The 17,722-nt window shown below is 34.0% G+C and overlaps 1 long non-coding RNA gene across 1 annotated transcript; it reads left to right on the forward strand.

Annotated features, from left to right (window-relative positions):
• Nucleotides 1-2,566: 2,566 nt before the first annotated feature.
• On the forward strand, nucleotides 2,567-5,703 carry LOC18612407 (uncharacterized). Its single transcript, XR_001927463.2, has 5 exons — nucleotides 2,567-2,880; nucleotides 3,041-3,177; nucleotides 4,820-4,901; nucleotides 4,999-5,081; nucleotides 5,463-5,703. It is a non-coding gene; the product is annotated as an uncharacterized LOC18612407 (long non-coding RNA).
• The last annotated feature ends 12,019 nt before the right edge of the window (nucleotides 5,704-17,722 follow it).

The raw sequence follows: 17,722 nt of genomic DNA on the forward strand, positions 1-17,722 counted from the left end.
CAAATTATTCAAGCCAAGGATGTATGGTGGTGTGTGGGAGGTAACTTCAACACAACTAAGAATGAAGATGAAAAAGTGGGTAGGTGTGATATCTCTATATTGGCCTCTGCTTTTGCAAATTTCATTCAAGATGCTTGCTTAGTGGATTTACCATTGTTGAAGGGTTATTATACTTGAAGTTGTTGAAGGGAAGTTGTTACTTTCTGCAGGGTTGATTGTTTCTTGATGGATGTTGATTGGTTGCATTCTTATAATGATATGGTATAGGAGTGCTTGGCTAGTTCCTTATCTAATCATAATCCAGTGTTATTAAATAGTAAGATTGTGATTAAGGCCTAATACCTTTTCATTTTTTTAACTAATAGTATGATGACAGTTCTTTTCAAGACTTAGTTAAACAAAATTTAAGGCCTTTGTTGCGGGATTGGAGTCTTAAAAGATATGAGATGATCAAGCAGAAAATTGATACCTTGGAAATTGAAATGCAAGAAATGTAGGAGGATTGGCAAAAAAATGCTAGTGATGTTGTAATTAGAGAATAAGTCTTGAAGAAATGAGCAAATTTATGGGAACTCTATAGATTTGAGGAATGAAAATGGAAATAGCAGTCTGTTGGCTTCATTAGTTTTTGATGATAATAAAACATTCCCATTTCATTTGTGTCTAACATTTCTATCTAAGTGTGCAGGACAAAAAGTCATATGAAAATAATAAATTAACCTCTCAAATGTGTATATAAAAAATCATGAAAATGAAGAAAAACGATTGATCAACAATAAGGAAGGTCTTTAGTTAAATAATGAAGAATGTTGATTGACTAAAATTTAAATTGGAGAAATGGTGGGCTGAAGAGTGTTGAGAAATAGAACCGACTTAGTCAACCAAGATGTGAGTTAGTCGACTAAATGCTTTCTGCCAAAATCTGGACTTCAAGACAGAACCAACCTAGTCGATCAAGAAATGAGTTAGTCGACTAAATGCTCTTTACCAGAATCTATGATCAGAAGACAAAACCAACTTAGTTGACCAAGAAGAAAGTTAGTCGACTAAGAGCTTTTTGTTTGCAATTTGAACCAACGCACTAGAAGACAGATTAACAGCTAGAACCAACTCTCAACTATTTTTCCAATGGCCATAAACTGCCAAACTGCCATCAGAGCTATTTCTCCAAGTATAAAAGGGTATTCCAACGGTTAGAAATCAGTTTTTGGAAGTTTTGAAAGAGATTTGAGTGATATAGATATGAAAAACCAGAAAATCTCCTTTGCACTTTTCTGCACTTAAACGCCAATATTTTGTATTTATATTCTGCACTCAACCTTATACCATTTAGTTCAACTTGTGATCATATGTACTTTTTTTTACTTCTTTTCTTGTATTCTTAGAGTAAGAGAGTCATTCTAAGTGGTTATTTCAAGCTAGGTTTGCTTGAATGTGTTAAGGTTCTAACTTAACCTTGAAAAGTTAGGTGTTGGGTTTTAGTTTAGCCCGTGAAAAACTATTGTGAAAGGTTTTGGCTGAACCTGGTAAAGGCTATTGTAATGCTTGGTGAAAGCTTGTGAATTTCACCGCTTTTAGTGGATTGTTTGAAAAATCTTTGGTTGGATAATCAAGAGAGTGGATGTAGATCTTAGACCGAACCACTATAAATTCTGCTATCTTGTTTACTTTGCTTTTGTTTTATTTTCTTTCTTTCATTTATCTTGTATTTGTCTACATTTAGAGATAATTTTTGAAAGAGGTAAATTGTGCTATTCACCTCCCTCTAGCACATATTATTGGGACTATTACAGTCTAGGACTAAATGGATTTATGAGGGTGATAGGAATACAAAATATGTTCATGTGATGGCGTTAGAGAGGAAACGAGTAAATCATTTGGAAAATATTATGGTGGACAATGTTGTTATGGAGGAACCAACTTTAATTAAAAAGCAAGTTATTAAATCACTTTCGAAACCTATTCTCACCTAGAATGACTATGAAAGTGGCAAATTTTCAATGTGGAATCAAGTCTGTAAATGAACAATCGGTGATTGAGTTGAAAACTCCTTTCTTGGAGTCTGAGGTATGGGAGGTTATTAAGGAGTGTGATCTGAACTTTTTCAAGACTTAATGGAAGATTGTGAAAGATAAGGTAATGTGTTTTATCACTAATTTTTATGAAAGCCTTCATAAAAGAAAACACTATAAACATATATGTATATATATAATTTAAAAAAAATATCTATGTGTATTCTTATATATGTATATACATGTATATAAAAGAATTATATGTATAATTAATTTGCACATATATTATTAATATATCATTTATATATATTATATTAACTATATACATTATACATAATATTTTTTATACATTCGAATATTTGGTTTATTAATTGGTGCATGATGTCCCTACCTAAAAAGTAGAATTTGAATTTTCCTTCTCCCAATTAAAGAAAACATAATATTATATATATGTATAAATAATTTATTAATATTATTAAATTATTAATAAATCTATCATTACTAAAGTTTATTATTAATAACTTATAAAAAAAAAGATAATTTTGTTGTCTTTGGGTGTTGATCTTGTGTGTAAAATGACGAACATTTCAAATCTTTACCGTTTATGCCAACCGTTCATGTTGCAAACATTTAAGTGCTCTTTCCCAAAACACTTCAGATCTTGCCTCCGCTCCTCTACCTCCAGCTCAATCCGTTTAACCCAGTGGAACTCCAACTAAAAAACTTCCTTTAGTGGAACTCTTGTGGGTATCCTTGAAAAATTATTGCCAAAACACATAGTTATAGACCAAACGCCAAAAGGAGCAAAGCTTAGAATTGCCTCACGGACTCATCAACCTAACTCCCTCTGTTCAAAATTGTTGAATTGGTAAAACCAATTTCCAAGTTTTCAACTTTTCTTTCATAAAAATTTTCAGTGGTTAATGTTTACTTTTAGTTTATTAATATTAATCTGAATATTGCCTTGAAAATGTTTGCTAATGTATTAATATTAAAAATTTTCAACGATTGTTGTTGGAATTTCGAAGGTGTCCGAAGGACAGGTGGGGTCAGCAAAGAGTAGTAGGAAGGGCTGGGATGAGCAACCAGAGAAAGGTTAGGGGAACAAAAGGAGAAAGGTTCTTCTAGGAGTAAGCCTGATCTGCAAGTTATTTTGCAAACTTAGGTAACCACATTAACTTTCTTTAGTAGATTTCTATGCTTCATAAATTAATCATCAAAAGCCCAACGAAATGTTGAGGCTTATTTGAAGTCGATATAATGTTTTTAATTTCTGATCATCTAAAATATGCATTTGTTTGTTTGATTTGGATCCAAAGGATAATACTTGATATCTGCTTTAATGTTATGACTTCAATTTAGTATGGAAATTCTTCATTTTTTGCTTCAAAAATGACATCTTTGAATTTTTACCGTATGTTTGTTTTTTTAGTATTATGATCATACATTTGGGTTTTTTCATGGTTTTAAGATCTCTGTTCAAGGTTTTATATATTGATTTAAGCATGATAAAGGTTTTGGTTTGGTTTGATTGCTGGGTGATTTAAAAAATAGGGAGGACTTGGAGAAGCTTTTCTCTAAGACACAATATGTTAACTGGACATATATAATTTTTTTCTGATTTTAATTATTTGCGGTTTGATTATGTTATTGTACTGTTTGCATTTTTCTAAATTTTAATCTTGTATCTTAATATCTATTTTGATCTGCAATTATGCTTTAACATTCGATAGTAATTTAAAATGAATATTATTTGACTAATGTTGTGGAATTGACTTCTTCTATATCTAAAAAATGCCATAGTTTTGATGCTGCCATCCATTTTGCTGGCCTTAAGGCTGTTGGAAAGAGTGTTGCTAATCCCCATTGTTATTTTGACAATAATTTGATTGGAACCATCAATCTGTATGAGATCATGGCCAAATATGATTGTAAAATGGTATGAGAAATTCTTAGAAACCTTATTTTCTCTCTGTGAGTTCTCTTTGGCATAGTATTTAATAGTTGTACATGCAACTGCTACAAAGTTGATGATACATTACTTTGATTCCAAGAAGTATCCATTGAGCTGCTTTTTGATGTTTCAAAAGTTCTCATTTTTTTATTCTTTGACAAGGCCGTTTTTATCTCTAGGACTAGCAGTTTTTCAATTATAACTATGTGGAAAACCAAAGAATCAAGTCAAAAATTATATATTTCTTTGTAGAGGTTCTTGAATATTTTGTTATATCATTATGTAGCAGAGGGTTAAAACTTTAGTTATGTTTAAATTCTGCATAAGTTACATTATTTTTATGCAAAGAAATGATAGTAGCTTCTCTTGTTCCACTTTTAATTCCACAATAGTTTTAAGTGGCCCATACCCTTCAGCTACTGCTAACACAAGATTATACTTTTTCTTTCTTTGGGAAAATAGATGGTATTTGCATCCTCTGCAACCATCTATGGCCAACTTAAAAAAATTTCATGCGTTGAGGATTTTGAGGACGCACAAAGGTGAACAAGAGTATGTCCTAAACTGTGTCATTTCTTACTTTGTAATAGTTACCCTTGTGTTAAGCTGGATAAACGCCCTAGATTTGTAATAATAGTGGTCTCTCTTGTCCCACTCTCAATTCCACAATAGTTTTAAGTGGCCCATATCCTTGTATCCCTTTTTGTTTGGTGGAGTCAACATTGTAATTCATCTCATGTGCCTTCTGAACATCAAGTATATATTTTTCCTTCATGTATATACATACAATATAAAGTTATTAGTAATGATTAAATTGATTTTTTTCCTAACAAGATTGCTCATTTATTGACAGATCCAAGACTACATCCATGTTATGGACTTAGCAGATGGTCATATTGCTGCACTTAGGAAGCTTTTTACTACACAGAATATAGGTAAACAATTTATATCATTACATCTTAACAAATTTACTTTCATATATTTACCAATATGAATTAGTAAATTTACAGGTTGTTTAAACTTTTTTTCTAGGTTGCGTTGCCTATAATCTTGGAATCAGCTATGGTACATCTGTGCATGAAATGGTTACTGCTTTTGAGAAAGTTTCTAGAAAGGTGAATGCTCTCTCTCTCTCTCTCCTTCCTATTTTTAAATTGCTGTTGCTGAAAATATTGCTGAAAATCCCAATTAAACTATGCTCAAGAAGGCTGGGAGATGCGACAGCTGTTTATGCTTCTATTAACAAAGCTCAAAAAGAACTTGATTGGAAGTATATTTAGAATTCCCATCTCTTTTTAAAATTTTATTCATTATAGTATAAGATAGATAAAAAGCAAAAAAAAAGCATAAGATAAATTCTCTTTTATATAAACTTTATGTATATATATTTTAGGTTTTTTTTTTTTTTGCTCAATATATATGTCTCAGGTTGTTTTAGCAAATAACCATCTATCTATGAGTAACGTATAATTCATAAGGTTTTTTTTTTCTTGAAGGAAATGTGTAATTCTACATTATCACAGAAGTATGGTGAAGATTCATTCTCTCAGCTAGAATTCGATCTACATGCTTAAAATCTTAAAATCTTTTCTTTTATTGGACTTTGATATCCTTTTAGTATGGCATCCAATAGCACATTTAGTTTTATGATTATATTTGTTTGACATTTTTAGATATTGTGTATTTATGAGGATTTCTAATTGCATGAACTTGAATTCAAATTTTAGATTTTAATGCGTCTTTTTTTTTTTAATTTTGGGTGTCAATTGATAATTTATTATTGAAATTTTAGTTGGTAATTTTCGTTAGAAAGGCATTATCGACGGAATATTTCGTCGAAAATTACTAACGGAATTTTCAAGGAAATTTTTTATTGGAAAAGCATTTCCAACGAAAATTTTGTGGGAAATTTCCAACGGAATTCTGTTGGAAATGCTTCTCCAATGAAAAATCCATTAGAAATTTTCGACAAAATTGGTACAAGACAATCAACGGATTATGTACTTTTTCCAATAGAATTTTCCATCGGAAATTTCCAATAGAAAGTATTTTCAATGATGCTTTTATTGACAAAATTTTCAACTAAATTTTTCGTTAGAAATCTATCGGAAAAAGGTGTTTCCAACAGAATTTTAAATTTTTCCAATGAAAACTTCCGTCGGAAAAAGCTTGTTTTTTGGTAGTATATATCCATGAATAAAAAAAAGCCAGAGAAATATGTAGATGATTAGTACACTAAGGAGACATACTTGAAGACATACAAAGGTATGATAGATCCAATGCCAAGCAAGGATGAATGGAGTCAGACTAATTTGGATCTAGTTGAAGCACCAACTGTGTTTCGACCTCTAGAAAGGCTCAAAAAGGCTAGGAAAAAGGCACCAGATGAGCATAGGAATCCATACACAGTCTCAAGGGCAAATAGGCCAGTAAAATGTGGTAATTGCCATGAAAAAGGTCATAATGTTAAGGGTTGCAAGGCCAATGCGAGAGGGGAAACACCGTAATAAAGAAGAATGAGGAAAACTAAATGAGCAAACACAATTTGTAGTAGCAGCTACTGCTATTTCTCAAAACAGCACATCTCACCAACAACCAGTGCAAGGAGTTAGTTAGCGTTGATTAATTGATGCCTAGCTAATTCTAACCTTTTTTTTTTATAGAAGTTATGACTTTTGATAGTTTTATAGTGGTTTTGTCTCAGATAATTTTGCATTGGATAAGAAAGTGAGTTTTTTATATGTCCAAAGTGATATTGCTTACATAGGATAATGATAATATGCTTACCTAGCAACTATTAAGGTGAATTTTGTGTATATTTGATACTTTTTACATAATGTAAGATTTTATTTTGATAAATTGGTTATATGATGAATTTTTAAGGTATATTGAAGACCTAAGAATTGTTTAATCCAAGGTATTATTATGTTATGGCTTGCTTACCTTTGAAATGTTTTATTTTTTAAATTCAAGCCAAAACAATTTTGTGGGAATCTCCAGCAGCTATGTAACTGCATCACAATTTGCAATTTTTTTTATGTGCAAACACAAGTGGTGTTGTCCATTATGCCTGCTGGGAGTGTTTTTATCTTTCCAAAGTAAGCTTGCCTTCACTGTTGGGTTGCTTGTGTTACTTAGTTTGTATCACAAATTAACTCTCTGTGTCCTTGCTATATTACCATTATGGTTCTTTTGCCTCATTATGTTGCTTGGTACATCATTGTTGTACTGCTTTCCTCTGCCCAGTGTTTTCTAATGTGTTTTTGCTGGGCATTATGCTATGTATCCTAGTAGTTATTGATGCTTATACTGTTATGCTTCATGAATCTTTGCTCTGCAATGCGTTTACTGTTGGATATTATGCTGTTCTGCTTGAAACTCTGCTCTGCACTGTCCATCCTGTTGCTATGCTTGGTGCTTTATTCAACTCTACCCCTGCTCCATCCCACGTCAATCTAGCTCCTCGTTATTCTGCTCTTCCATTTGTTGTTATGTTGCATTACTGCTGCTATGGATGGTTGCTTTGCGTTTTTATCCAGCTATTACTATGTCACTATGCAGCTGGTTATTCTCCCAATACTTGTTTTCATTAGTTTAGTGCTAGTTTTTGTTTCTGTTGCATTATTCTTCCACTTTCTGTCATGATTATGTATTGCTAATTGTGTTCCAACACCCATGAGTGAACACTATATCTTTGTACATCTAATTATCATTAATACAATCTTTTCAATTGGTTGAGAAAAAAAATTGATGAGTAGCAAAGTTTAGAAACAAAAGATATTGAAACCACGAGTCCAAAGAACACCACAGCTAACTTTCTTTCCTGCCATGGGGCTTGTATGTGAGCTGTGCACTTCTGCCTCACCTGATCACAACCGATACTATTAAGTTTTAACCACAGAACACAAGGCTTAAGTTGCTCTTATTATATTGAAGCGTTCCTCATATTAAACAATTTGATCAAATTAATTTTTTACTCAACTTCCAAACCTTTTTTACAAAAATTTGGCCTCATCGTTCAACTTAAATCTAATTTAAAGTACCTGATCACATACTAAAAACGAATAATGAGAAGCAAGTCTAAAAAAGGATGATTAAGACCCATGGGATACTTTGTTCATTTAGCAAGTGAAGACAAATGGGATATTTAGTCATTGATGTTGAAAAGGTCAAGACCATATATATATGCGGTGAAGAATTTTGACAACAGTGATCGCCAACATTCATCTTCTTGGAGAAAAATTGTTTTTGAAGGATTCTCTGATTAGGATCAAGCATTAATTTTTTTTTTTAATTAAACAAACAAAAAATAATAAAAAAGATTGAAACACAAAGGTTCTTGTTGTCTTTTTATAAAAAATTACCTGACAATTTAAGATCATTACTACTTTTGGGAAAAAAGCAAAACACAAGATTTTATATGGTAAAAAAAATCATATGAGGGTGCTATGTGAGAAAAGACTATAGTACAAAAAGTCAATATGGAATTTATCCAGAAAAGCAAAAACAAATCCAAAACATACCTCAAAGGTTTACTTGAGTTGGGCTTGAATCTCTTTGGACCTATCTTAGAAGCTGGGCGAAGTTTCCAGTGGGCTTCGATCCAGGTTGGGTCGAATTAGGCCTGTTGCTCCTCTCTGCCTTTTTTTCTGTTTCTCTTATTTCTTTTTCAAAACGACACCGTTTAGGGTGCCTTATTTAAACCCTTAAAGCCCCTCTTCTCTTTCTTTCTCTACCATTTTTAGCCTCTCACAAAAACCTTCCCAAAACTTGAACTCTAGTGCCAAAACCCAAAATATGACCGTTGCCACCATAATCTTTGTCAGTCACTGCTAATTGTCGGCACCAAAAATTTCCCAAAAAATTCTTTTGACTCCTCTCTTTACTCTCTTTTCGTTTAATTTGAATAAAATCTTCAAAATATGTTCTTATTTTCCTAGAGCTACAAAAAACAGTCACTCATAAAAGCTTAAATCTTCCTTCAAAAATCCAAAATATCTCGACTTTGGTTTGTTTGCTCTAAGATTGTTTTGTGTTTGTGTTTGTGTTTGTTTTTATTTTTACAATTATTGTGGGTGTTTTTTTTTTTTTGTGATTTTTCTTTCTCTTTTAACTTTTTTTGTTGGTTTCTGTGTTGTTAATTTTATTTTTTGAAAAATGGTTTCTTTGTTGTTATTATTTGTTGGAAAAAGAAAAAGAAAATTTTGTTGATTAACCGGGTCACCTTCCCTAAAAAGGTTTACTTAATCTGAAAATTTTGAGTTTTGTAGTGATGGAAAAAAGTGGCATTTAGTGCGGTTGTAGGGCGATGGAAAGGCGACAATAGGAAGGTGATGGCTGCAAGTGGGTAGGGGTAGCTGTCCGTGGTACTTATAATTGTCGACAACCCTTGCAAGTGGCACTTGCAGGGACGATTGCCTACAGCTATGTTGATTTGATTTTTATGAATTTTTTAAAAAATAAACTTCACATAGACTTTTAATTATATGATATTTTCTTACATATCATTTTAAAGTTTATATATAAAAAATTTTGTGTTTTAATTCTATTTTTATAAAAATAACAGTGTTAAATTTTCAGTTAAGTTTTTTGTAAAAAAAAACAATAAGACTCTTATATTTAAAAGCCTTATATGCTTACTATAATATTCTTATAGTAAAAACTTTATATATTTACTATAAGATCCAAATTCAAATCCAATTTGATAATTACAAAAAGCTAATAACTTGAATTCGTTCAATTTAAACTTGAAGATTATTTAAATTCAAAATGACTAGAACACAAAATTACTTGATCCTAAAACGATCATAAAAACTTTATTTTTACTTTAAATGAAATTCTGTAACTTGTGCCATCCATTTGTCTGCATCATCAAAATCCAAATTATTTACTAAATATATTTATATGTTTACAAAATTATTTACCAAATATGTTCATAAAAATCTAAATAATTTATGAAATATGTTCTTATGTTTACCAAAGTATTTACTAAATATGTCCACATCATTCATTTGGAATTTATATGTTTACTATCCATTCATTTTACTAAATATATTAATTTAATAATCCAATTTTGACTTTATTATTTATAATTAAATGTGCACTTGGTAAGCTTAAAAATTTACTTGCAAAATTTTTGAATTCTACCAACTAGAGAAAAATAATCTTTCTTTCTTGTTAGTTATTGGTTACTTTTAACTCATTATAACTTTACTTTTAATTTTTTATTTTTTATTTTAAATCTTAAAAAAATAAACAATAAATAGAAGTATCAAAAGTTACAATATAAGAGAGTGTAAAGGATCGGTTATATATTAATATAAGTTTTGGTTAAAGGGAATTAAAATCTTCATTTACACTACAAAAACTTAAAGAAAAACTTTATATCCAAAAGAAAAATAATAGTGCTAAATTAAAGCTTCTTTGTTTATTCTTCTCAATTTTCATAGTAAAAAATAAAAATAAAAAATAGAAAGAATTGGTAATTTTTGTCCATGTAATTGGAATGCCATCTAGTCATGTAGTAACATATTTTAATTTAGCGTTTTGTCCATTTGAAATTTAGATGCTAGCAATTATATTTAATTTAAAATTACTATTTGCATTTTCTTGTATTTTTTTGCTTTAAAAATGTAGTACTAAGTATTATTATTTTACTAAAATTCATTCTAATATGTTCAACTAAGAAAAATTTGGGAATTTCAAATGCAAGAAAGAAGATTTTGAAATATAAAGATCTTATTGCCTTTTTCGTAAAATATTTAACATCATTAGACTCTGTGGGAACAAAAATAAAACATAAAGTTTTATATGAAAAAACAACCTGGTGTTATGTGAGAAAATGTTATACCACAAAGAGTGTATGTAGAGTTTACTCTTGTTTTAATTATTTTCTGAAAATTTTATTATTTTTTTACTTAAAATTTTAACATAATAAAAAGAAAATTATAACATGACTAAATAGAATCCGATTATATATATTTCATGGACCTTAAGAATAAAAAAAGGAAGTTAGGCCCAATCTAAAGAAAAGAAAATTGAATTGGGTTCAAAACGCAATTTGTAAATCAAACCCAATCTAACTTGACTCCAAAGAAGAGATAGTTGGTCGAAAGTGACCTGGACTTAAGAATGCCCAAATCATTAGCATCAACAAATATAAAATAAAATATGTAAATAAAAATGAAAACAAAAAAAAAAATGAAATAAAAGGAAGGAGATTAAATCTATTGGACAAAATGAGCTTTCTACGTATACAAGATTAATCATATTCATAATCTATCTCTAACTAGTTAACAGTATTATAGTCTAAAAAGTTAATTAACCAACAGTATTGTGGTTTAACTAGCTAACTAACCAACTAATATTAATGTATTCTAATTGTATCACTGAATTACGAAATTTGTACAATTATCTTAACACCTTCCTCAAGATGGGATAGTAGATGCCAACTTGAGTTTGAAACTACGTCTTGAAAACGATTAGTGGTTGCACGACGATCCTAATAGCAAAACCTCATAGTTTGCATTTAATATTGGACACACAAATTGTATTTTTTTTTCATCAAAATGATTGCAATTGGCTTGGCAACTTTAGATTTCTCCATCTTATAGCCATGATTAGCAAAAACAGAGGTTGAAATATGGATCGAAAATAAAAATTAGCAAAAAAAATGACCTTATAAAAGTGTAAATGTGGTAAAACACATGAGAATACGTATTGATTATATGACAGAACGCATGGCTGATTATGTAACAGAACATGTGGTTGATTATGTGACCAAACATGTGACAAAGTACATGATAAAACACATAATAAAGTATGCGACAGATTACGTGACAAAATACATAACAACACAAAACATGTGGTAGGCAAATGACGTGGCAGAACATGTTACAAACATTTACTTACAAATGATGTGACATAACACATGCAGTTGACATGTCAACTAAGCTACCGTAATAAAAGGCATTATTACATAGGCAACCAACTCATGAGACATGAGCTGTTAGTGCATGAGATGTGTGAAATAGGGATTGTTGATGCTCAAGGTGACTTTGATACTTGTTGCTTATGAAATTACCCAAAAAATAATTCTTTTTCTTATTTTTCCTTGCCTTTTGCATTTTTAAAAAAGATTCAAATATAAAGGGGAAATTTTTTTTTTTGGCTTTGAAAACAAAATGTTTTTGAAAATAACCTTTCAGATAAATTTAATTGTTTTTAGCCACCAGAAGAGATTTTGGGATAAAAATACCCTTAATGAGACATCTTCGGTGACGTGCACTCTCAAATAGGTGAAAAATTAGAAAATAAATATGCGAAGAATTTATGAACATCTACTTTTGTGCAAAACATCTTATTTTTTCCCTAGAAGCTTTTGCAAAACAAAATAATGGTTTTTCAGATATTTCGAACATGGCATTCAGATAATACAAAGGGTGATATTAAATTGAATGAAGAACTAGTCGTGATGAATCGAAAGCTTCGAGAATGATGTGAAAGCAGAAATCCCTGATACGATGGTGAATCGAAAAGAGAAAGATGTGAATCTGAAGCAGAAAATGGTCGTGCTACAGAAGGCCATATGGTCTGTGTGAAGGTAGGGTTTTAGAGTTTGTGAAACGGAATGGTGGGAATGTGTGACACGGCATGGTGGGAATGTGTGACACGTCATGGTGAGAATATGTGAGACGGGTGTGACACAGCAGGGTATAGAGTTTGTGACACGGCATGGTGGCAATGTGTGACATGTCATGGTGAGAATATGTGACATGGCAGGGTTTAGAGTGTGTGACACGTCAAGGTGATAATGTGTGAGACGGCACGGTGAGAATGTGACAGGGGTGTGACACGGTAGCGTTTAGAGTGTGTGACATGCCATGGTCAAACATGTGACACGACAGGGTTATAATGTGTGAAACAACACAGTGATAATGTGTGACACGGGTGTGACACGACAGGGTTTAGAGTGTGTGACACACCATGGAGGGAATTTGTGACGCGACAGGGTGATAATGTGTGAGACGGCACGGTGAGAATATGTGACATGAGTGTGACATGCCATGGTCAGAACGTGTGACATGGCAAGGTCATAATGTGTGAAACGACACAGTGATAATGTGTGACACGAGTGTGACATGCCTGGTCAGAGAATATGTTTACAGTGTCATAATGTGTGAAACGGCACAGTGATAATGTGTGACACGGGTGTGACACGGTAGGGTTTAGACTGTGTGACACGCCATGGTGAAAATGTGTGAGACGGCACAGTGAGAATATGTGGGACGGGTGTGACACAACAGCGTTTAGAGTTTGGGACATGCCATGGTCAGACGTGTGACATGGCATGGCTTGAATGTGTGACACGCCATGGGTTTAATATGTGACATGCCATAGTGTGAAAGAAGGTAGGCAAATGACGAGGAAGGCATTTGGACTTCCATTGAACGAATGAAATGAATATAAAAGGCCATTTTGTTTTAATTAAATATTTTTTTGAAATCGTAAACGTCTGTGTGAAGGAAGTAAGAGAGTTTCATTCATTCCTGAGTTTGACTTCGTTCTTTGCAAGCTTAACTACATCATAGTAACAATGTCGGTTATAAGTGAAGAGGTTAGTCACTCTAAAATTAATCTTTCTTCTATTCGTTGATTTTTTGCTGAGTTTGTTTGCTTAAACTGTTGATTTTTTATTGGTTTGTTGGGTTATTTGGTGTTTTTTTTACAATTGTTATGCTTTGCTTAAACTGTTTTCTTCCTGGTTTTTTGTTCGTACTAAAATGTTGAAGGGGGTTCGCGTCTGCATATGGCGTGTTGTGGGTTAACTGGTTTTTTAGATTTTTAGCATGTCATGGCTGTTCTTGGCATGTTGTGGGTTAATTGGTTTTTTTGATTTTTAGTAGGTCACGGCTGTTCCTGACGTGTAGTGGGTTAACTGGATTTTTTGGTTTTTGACGTGTCACGGCTGTTCTTGGCCTATTGTGGGTTAACTAGATTTTTTGGTTTTTGGTGTGTCACAGTTGTTCCTGGCGTGTTGTGGGTTAACTGGATTTTTTAGTTTTTGACGTGTCACGGCTGTTCCTAGCATGTTGTGGGTAAACTGGTTTTTTGAGTTTTTAGTGTGTCACAGCTGTTCCTAGCGTGTTGTGGGTTAACTGGATTTTTGGGTTTTTGGCATGTGACTGTTGTTCCTAGCGTGTTGTGGGTTAACTGGTTTTTTGGGTTTTTGGTATGTGACGGTTGTTCTTGACGTGTTGTGGGTTAACTGGGTTTTTTTGTTTTTAGTGTGTCACGACTGTTGGTGTAACAAGTCAGTAATTACATATTTTGGCGTGTCACGACACTAATATGCATGGTGTGTCACGACATTTGACTTGATATGCATGACGTGTTACAAAATTTTACTTAATATGCATGGCGTGTTACAACATTTATTTATTTCTTCAGTATACCTTGTATCCACATTATGGGTTAACTCACTCGTGCATGTGTGCCATGTTTTGCAGGTGCAGTCCAATCAGTATGAAGATCTTGATAGTTTGCTTCTTGTGCTGAGGGAGAAGTGGGCGTTCAATGTCGCTATCAACACCCACTGTAAGTGGTCGCAACTGCATTACATCAACAAGACTCTCAAAGAGAAAGGGGAGTACGATGTAGTGAAGTGTAAATGTTTCGAAATGCTACTGGACATATATTTACAAGGCTGCTTCAGCACTAGTCTCCTGCATAACATCATGATTCATCGAATCAATGAGACAGACGCAATGAAGCACGAGCTATGGTTTGCCATTGGCAACACTAAGGGGCGGATATCAAAGTAGGAGTTTTGCCTTATCACCGGACTAAAGTTTGGTCTAATGCCCGATGTATTCATATGACCATAAGAGGTCGTTGCGGTCGAAATTCATGCAAGATTTTGGAACGGGTAGCAGAACATTAAGCTGCAGGAGTTGCTTGATATTTTTCGCAGAGGCAACTTTTAGAGACCAGGCGACGCGACCAAGATGGCACTTGTCTTGTTCATGAATAACATTTTATTTGGTCAAGACTACAGTAGACGAGTGACGCCTTAGCTATTGTCATTGGTGGAAGACATCGATGCTTGGAATGCCTTCCCATGGGGTCACTATGTTTGGAGGTTGACCGAGGACTACCTTTTGAAGGAGTTCGAAGTGCCTGACTCAAACTCACAGAAGGCTACTCGTTTACGGTACAACATTTACGGATTCGCATGGGTGATACAAGTACTATCACTAAACATTTATCCATTTCATTTTGACATAAAAATTTATGGTTGCACTTGTTTATCATTTACAGTATGATAATGTTACATTTGACTTGCAGTTCTGGGCAATGAAGGCAATTTTGACCTTCCAAAAAATAGTTGCCCCCTCTGGTCTGAAGAACGTGTAGCCACGTATGTGCAAATGGCAATGCAATCAAAAGTCGAAAGGCTTCTATAAAACAGTTGAGCAGTTGGAGTCATCTGAGCAGGTGAGTGAACAACTACTAATTTATGCTGTGCATTTGTATAATAATTTTGCCTAAAATTTAATCACAATCCCTATTTTACAGTTATGGGCAATGGAGACCTTGGAGCCCACCTCGGAGAAGGTCAACCGGGAGTATTTTATGGACATTGATGTCCTGTTATTTGAGGGCCACTAGTATGTGCCAATAGGGCACTTGGAGGATCGGCCAGACTGGGGCTTAAGTGCTCTAGAAAAGAGGAGAAAATTAAAATAGAATAGAGCCACTAGTGGCATCAAGCGGAGGCGCACCGTCGCTGCTTTAGTGGATGAGCTGTTTGGCCCTGAGTTGATGGAGGAAGGGGACGACCATGGCAATGGCAATGAACAGCCGGTAAGGACGGTTCTAGCAGTTTGTGTTCAACAATTCCATATGTGATTATCAAACAACATATTTGTGTTTGTAGTTGGACCATGCGACAACAGCTCCTTAACCACTGACAGGTCCTCTTCAGACGCACACTGCTAATGAGCCATTGTTAAGATCGATTGTAAGAATTTGTGTTTAACATTTCTACATATATTTATCGAGTAACACAGTAATTTCTGTCATTGCAGTTAAGGGAGGCGACGGTAGCTCATCAACCACCAATCAGTCCTCTTCAACCGCACAGTGGTAATGAGACGTCGGTATGGATTTTAAAGTTGTAACTGTTAATGTTCAACAATTCTTTATATGATTATTGAATAACACAGTAATATATGTTATTGTAGTTGACCCATTCGACAAGGATCAATGATGGAGTAGTCACGAAGCGTCAGTTACGACGGATCATGCATCGGCATAAAAAAGACATGTCAGAGCTTAAGGCTTCGATTCAGTCATTGACTCTGGCCATGCAGACGTTTGAGGACCTTGTCATTGCTCGTATTTTAGAGGGCCTGAAATCACAAGTACAATATTCTATCTTTGCTCATATATTGGTCGTTTATGTTTAGTAGGTGTAGTTCTATTTTTGTTCTCGGTTTATGGTTTATGGTATTTTATGAGTTAACGAATTTTCCTATTTATCTCGTTCTGTAGAGCGGTTCTTCATCTCACGATGCTGGTGAGGATGACGATGATGCTGATGATGGGCAGCATGATAAAGCTGCTGTTAACATTCACAATGATGTTGTTGGCCGTGACAGAGATGATGCTGTGGTAGGGGATGTGACCCTTCAATCAGATGATGCTGAAGGAGTCCATGTTCCTGAGGCTGATTCGGTTATCAATGCATCTGCGGGAGGGGAGGGGGACCTTCACTCTCTCGTGGCTGAAGGAGTCCATGTTCTTGAGGCTGATTCGGTTATCGTTGCATCTGTGGGAGGGGAAGGTGACCTTTACTCACTCGTGGTTGAAGGACAACATCTTCCTGAGTCCTATGTAGTAGTCGAGGCAACAGAAGAAGGGGATGGGAACCTTGCATCACTTTAGGTTGAAGAGGATCATCTTTCTTAGAGCATTCTTAAAGCCAGCGGGACACGATTGTTGTCAGCAGAGTCTGATGTCCATCATCGTGTAGCACATATTTCAGACCCAACTGAGTAGGCACGGGTCAAACTGGCTAGCAAATACATGTCAAGCCCGTATGTCGACCCTTCAGTGAGCCGTTGGTATATGAAGGACGCACTGGTGCAAGCATACGAAGCTTTCAAGAAAGACGAGTGTGCGAGGTAAGCTCATAAATAACATTGCAAATACTATTTTTCAATGAAGCATTAATCCACAAGGCTTTTGAAATTCATTCTGTTGACGTTGGGATCTTAGGGGATCAAGGTGCTGAATTTTTCACAACATTAGAGGATCCTAAAGAAGAAATGAATAGTGAACATATAGATGCATGCCTCAACGTACTCTATAAGCGGATGACAAGGCTGAAGTCAAAGCTGTACACTACCCATGCATGCGTGGTTGACACGATATTCTTCGTAACTTTATCTGAAAATTTTTCAATTATGAAAATACTAAGTTTTTGATTGCATTAAGTGTAAGCTAATGTATACATGCTTAACAAAACATCATCCATCTGCCACACACCGCATTTCCAACTGAAGATGCTTACTCCACGATGGAAATTTCGGATGAGTTACGGGGGTATGTGGAGGGTGAGAGGCCGACATACGACAAAAAATGGGAAGATGTTGATTTCATCCTCGCACCTTGCAATGTGGGCGGGCATTGGGTGGTAGCAAAGATCGACTTGGTGAGGTGGACGATCAAGGTGGTGGACTCTGCAAGAACT

This window comes from Theobroma cacao, chromosome 1 (genome assembly GCF_053813885.1).
Source record: "Theobroma cacao isolate CCN51 chromosome 1, ASM5381388v1, whole genome shotgun sequence".
In the NCBI taxonomy this organism is placed as follows: domain Eukaryota; kingdom Viridiplantae; phylum Streptophyta; class Magnoliopsida; order Malvales; family Malvaceae; genus Theobroma; species Theobroma cacao.